This window comes from Gorilla gorilla, chromosome 5 (assembly GCF_029281585.2).
Source record: "Gorilla gorilla gorilla isolate KB3781 chromosome 5, NHGRI_mGorGor1-v2.1_pri, whole genome shotgun sequence".
In the NCBI taxonomy this organism is placed as follows: Eukaryota; Metazoa; Chordata; class Mammalia; order Primates; family Hominidae; genus Gorilla; species Gorilla gorilla.
This window is the reverse complement of record NC_073229.2, coordinates 138073709-138079917: the sequence shown is the minus strand read 5'-3', so window position 1 is coordinate 138079917 and position 6209 is coordinate 138073709.

Here is a 6209-nt window from a genome sequence, read left to right as displayed (position 1 = left end):
ATTTAACATCCTAGAATTGTTCTGTGGCTCCCTATTATTAAACACTTAGTTTACATAAAATTTTATAGCAGATCTTGTATAAAAGTTATAATAATATTATGGTGAAAACTAGCCTGAATTTACAAGGCAAATGAAGAAAATAGATCTAATTCTTCAAAATAAATGCTTTCTGTAGTATGGAGTGTCCATTTTCCAGTTCCTTGACTTCGCAAAGTTACTTGCTCCTGGTCTGAAGCTTCCTTTGAAGCAGTTATTACATCTGGAGAAAACAGGCCCCTGTACCTGGGGTCAGGACATAGGGAAAGGTATTTTATTACTCTTCAGAAAATAGAATCTTTATTCAGATTCCTTTTATTCTCTTGGCCCCACTAGTTCTTCCCTTTATTTCTTATCTTTTAATTTATTTTCTTTCTACCTTTTCCTTTCTTCTTTACTTTCTTCTCTCAGATTCCTCCTCTTCTTCCTCTCTTCCTTCCTTCTTTTTGGTAGCTCTCTTCTCAGTGCAAGCTATGTAAAGAATAGGAAGCATTTTACCATCAAGTGAGAACATTTCAGACTACACAGAATGAGAATCTTCACAGTCGATAGGCTCCCTTCACTCAGGAGAGCTTGAATCATCTGAAAGCTTTGCCCAAATCTCCAGTAAGAGGAGTGGTGCCATGCAGCAGCTGTGTGTCTCCGAGAATTCAACCTCTCTGAATCTCAGTTTCCTCAACAACCGCAATTACACATTCTGGTGGAAGTTTGTTTTATCCATTAGAAATACTAGATGAAAGTGCTTGGCCCTTTGGCATTGCAATGCGGCAACTGCTGAGTGATGTCAATGCATGAAATTTGAAAGGATGGTGATCGATTCATTACATGTTCCAATAAAAATATTAATGAGTTATTTTTTAAAAGTGCTTGGCATTCTATAGGCACTAATGAGTTATTGTTTCCGCACTCGGAGGTGTTCTCTGCAGTTTTCTCTTCGAGCCCAATCCTTCCTTTCTGTCCTCTCGGATGTGTCTGCTCTTCTTCTCAGTCTAATATAAGCTTTTCCTCAGTTTCTTTGGGTTACCAAAGCAGCAGGTCCTTTCTCTCTGATTCTAAAGATCTTTGCCTAGGTCTGTGGTCTTTCTCAGTTAGTTGTTGGCAATGCCAGGGCAGGAACCAGGGCTCCTTGACTATGGGTGTGTGGCTTTTCCTTCATGACACCATATGGCCTCTGAGAGCTGGCATTTGATTTTCATTTAATTGAAATTCTCGTAGAAGATCATCAACAATACCATTAGCAGGAACCAGCTTTTTAAATGGTCAGAATAATCCTTGTCTGTTTTTGGAGATGTTGTCTTCCTCCTAGAACAGCTGTGAGTGTGTGAACTCATCAGTGATGTGGACACTGCCCAAATAGTAATCAGCAAAGAAATCTTATAAAATTACCAACAGATTACTGCTTCAGCCTGCCAGCACTTTCAATGCCAGCCAGCCTGTTTTTGTTTTTCTTTGTTTGTTTTCCACTGCAATAGGTTGCAATTTAGAGTAAGTCTTTGTGGACTATGAATGAAAATAGAGTTTCACACTCAATTGATAAGCTTTGACAAATGAAAAAACACATACATGGTATATTTGAGAGAATAAACAGGAACCTAGAAAACTAGGGATTCATCTCTCCCTTTCCTTTATCTTAATAATATGAGACAAATGTAATAAAACTCTGTCTTACCCCCATCATAATGCTGTACATGTAGGGAATGCCAAAGAAGTATATGATATATCTTGCCCTTCATGGTGGATAAATGTCAGAAATTGTATCACAATGACCATGGTACAAATAATTCACCAGGACAGAAAAGAAAAAGAGGTTAAAAGTTTCCATTTGCATATATTTCAATGCATTTTGAAGTCCAAAGGATACAAGTTACATAACATGTAAGTTAGATGCATTTCCCCAAATGCAAAAGTAAATATCTTAGTGCTACCTCTGCTTGCTGTTGCTCACATTCTCAATTTTCCCCAATGCCTCCTTCAGCTATCGCTCAATGACTTCTCTAAGTTACATTTTATAGATTCCTCAAAGAATCGTTGCTTCTGTGAGGTTACCTAAACCAGGGTCCCATAAAATTAAGACAATGAGACAGGAACCGCTGAGAGCACCGCAGGTGGCAGAGCAGTTCTCAAATCACCAGAGGTTGATGCCACCAAATGGCTCCAGGCCTGAGCTTCTTCCACGTGCTCCTACCTACTTTCTATCTCAAGGGAACTGTTCATTTTTTAAAAAAACAGGTTTACTGCTATTGCTATCCAAACAGCTATGCACTATTTTTTCTACTCTATTCTATGTCCTTCCTCTGGATGCATTTTGAAATTCTGTTTTGAAAGCATTTAGATATTTGGAGAGCATAAAGTTTTTAAGATTTAAATCAGTTTTGTCTTCACTAGTGATTATTTCCTTTTATTTTTAATTGACATAATAATTGTACATACTTATGGGGTACCATGTGATATTTTGACACACCTACACACTGTGTAGGGATCAAATCAGGGTAAATAGCAAATTCATCACCTCAAAACTTTATTTCTTTGTGTTGGGAGCATTCAAAATCCACTCTTGTAGGTTTTGAATATAAATTATTCACAAAAATTGAAAGTAAATTTTTGTTAATTGTAGTCATTCTATAGTGCCATAGAACACTAAGATTTATTCCTCCTATCTAGCAGTAACTTAGTATTTGCTAATCAACCTCTGGCTAGCTCCCTACCACCCCACCCCCAACACACACACCTTTCCCAGCCTCTAGGAGCCACTATTCTACTCTCTACTTCTATGAGGTCAACTTTTTTGCCTTCCATAAATGAGTGAGAACGTGCAGTATTTGTCTCTCTATGCCTGGATTATTTCACTTAATATAATATCCTCCAAGGTTCTCATTTTAACCAGACAACATGTCCTGGTATAGAATGTGAATTTAGATTTAGCAGGTCAACTTTTATTTCAACACTGTGGAGTTTGGAAAGCACCCAAGAAGTCAACAAGAAATCAAAGCTTTTAAGAAGCCTGGGGCAAGTGCATTTAAGTCCATTTTCCCATCTATCACCAGGGCACTGGGCGAGGCCACACAGGCTCTGTCCTGCACAACTTCAAGGAACATGCAAAGAGGCAGCCTGTGTATAACATGACGAAGGATGGACAAATTAACTGATCTTCAAATCCCTTTGAACTGAAATTAAATCATTCTGACAATGGATACTCCAGTATTTCTCTGTATCTTCTTCACATTTGCTTTTTAAAATGTCATTTTTTAACATATATTGTTTTAATAACTGTTGTGGATTAAATTTGGTTTAGAAATAATTTTCAGTTTGTTTGTGTGCTGCTTTATGTAATAAAATGAGATAGTAAATATTTAAAATGTTAATGAATTTTAAAACATTATAAACCTCAGGAAAATCAAAATCTAGTAACTCATCTGTCAGGCCATAGGTACGGTGATTTAAATTGAGATCACTAACAAATGTAAATGGATTATTAGATGTCAAATACTTTTACTTTCCGTTGTAATTCAAATTGAATATGGGTAAGGCTTAAACATCACCATAAACACTATTTGCTCTGGAGAGAACCTCCTTATAAGAATTACTGGTCTTGGAACTCAACAAAGGGAACTTAGTTACTGAATTGCCAACAGGAGACCCAGGGTGAAGTGATTCTGCCTGTTAAGTGACTCTAACAGTGGTAGAATCCAGCTCTTTTGTTTTAGGCAGTAGTATATTTATGTCAAATCATTATACTTCATATCCATAAAAGATGCAGGGAAGCTTCCAAGTTTACTAATGCCATCTTGACTGACATTGAGTAAGTTCTCCTTTCTTTGCAATTTTCAGCTCAATAGTATCTTACAGCGCAATGTGCCAGGAAGTCTACCAACTTGAAACTAAGCCTTTCCTGCTATAAATTAAACGTGTTTCCTCCTTGGTACAAACCAAATGCTTAATTATCTCTCTCCTCTTTCACAATCCCTTCATAGAGGCCAGGGCTCTTTGATCTTCCTATTTTTTTCCACCTCTAGAAATGGGCATTATTTTAAAACTTCCTCCAGTTTTATGGTTCATCTGGAGTCTACACCAACTTAAAAACTGGGCAGAGTATTCACTTTGATGTCTGAGTGTTTACTATGTGCCAGGATTAATGTTCACAATATCGTGTGATACATATATTATTACCTCATGAATCCTCACAGCAATCTTAAGAGGTAGTTCTGTTATCCTCCTTTTACAGGTGAGGAACTTGAGGCAGAGAGAGGCTAGGTAAATTGCCCAAGGTCACGTTGCACAAATTCCCCAAAGCAGAATGTGTGCTCATAAACATTGCTCTGCACTCCTTGTCCGTTACATTAAGCTTGCTGGTTTGGTTACCTAATTCCTAAACACTGATGACCAACATATACTAAATTGCCTCTGGAACATTCTTCTGGTAAGTAGTATTATTGAAGTCTAAAAGCAGGTTTACCCATGAAACACATTCAAGTAATCTGAGAATTTATGCTCTAGGCCTGGCGTAGCAGCTCACACCTGTAATCCCAACAATTTGGGAGGCTAAGGCGGGAAGATCACTTGTGCCTAGGAGTTTGAGACCACCTGGGGAACATAGCAACACCTCATCTATACCAGAAAAAAAAAAGAAAGCCAGGAATGGGGGTGTGCACCTGTAATCCGAGTTACTTGGCAGGCTGAGGTGGTAGGACTGCTTCAGCCTGGGAGGTCGAGGCTGCAGTTATCCACGATCGTGCCACTGCACTCCAAACTGGGTGACAGAGCAAGCAGAGACTCTGTCTGAAAAAAAAAAATAGAAAGAAAGAGAAAGAGAGGTAAAGAAACAAAGAAAGAAAGTAAGTTATGCTCTAAACACATCTCCTCATCCAGCACACTCTCCTCCCAGACCACTCCCATCCAGTTTTGTGGATTTCTTTTTTCAAATGATGATTTTGATATTCAACCCCTTTTTCATGTTGAAAATATGGTATATATACACCAAGGAATACTATATGGCCATAAAAAAGGAGTTCGTATCCTTTTGCAGAAACAGGGATGGAGCCAAAGGCCATTATTCACAGCAAACTAATGCAGGAACAGAAAACCAAATACCACATATTCTCACTTACAAGTGGGAGCTAAATGATGAGAACACATGGACACACAGAGGGCAACAAGACACATGGGCCTTTGAAAGGGTGGAGAGAGGGAGGAGGAAAAGGATCAGGAAAAATAGCTAATGGGTACTATGCTTAATACCCGGGTGATGAAATAATCTCAACAACAAAACCCCCAGGATACAGGTTTACCTATGTAACAAAGCTGCACTTGTACCCCAGAAGTTAAAAGTTAAAAAAAAAAACATTGAATTCTACTTTAACTATCAGATATTGTCTGTGCAGCATTTAAAAATGTACTAAAGCAGCCAAGCCAAGTGGGAGATAAAAATAGTAATAATAAAGGTAAAAAAAGTAATGTACTAAAAATATGGAGATTATATAGAGATTATATAGAAAACCGTAGAAAATTTAGACTAGCATTGGTAACTGAAAAGTAAAATAACAATCAATAAAATGATAAATATAAAAATAATATATTATTCTGAATTGTTCATAAGATAGACTAAAAAGACTTCCTAAGGAACAATTTTCTACACATTATACTCAGCCACTGCATAGTGTAAATGTGTGTTTTCAGATAATTGGGACAAACCTAATAACTTTGAGATAATAGAAATCAAAACAAACTGAAATCCTAGTTTGAAGGCTAAGACTATAATTTCAGTAAGTCTAAATTTAGTGCTTAATCCACTGAGTGTCCTTGGCAGTGAAATTGAGATACAGTACACACCAGTGACCTCTTCGTGTCACTGGTGAGCTTTCCTTGGCTCCCTTCTACCTATCTCTTCAACGGGTTCCCACTCCAGTGCTATCGGTGTGCTTGCAAAGGCGAGAGCTAAAGAGAACAGGTTTTTTAAAAAAAATTTAAATCACAGCTAATCTTTTCCCAAGACAAACAGTATTCAGTGTGAAAAGAAAGCTCCTGGTTAATTTATGTCGCTTAGAAAACCGAAACAGATAAAGGAATATCCTTTAAAAATCACCACCAGACTGTAATATAATCAGGAACTGGGTAAATTCAACAATAGAAGGAAGTCAAATAGACTGACCTTTCCCAAGTTGTTTTAAAACTGACAT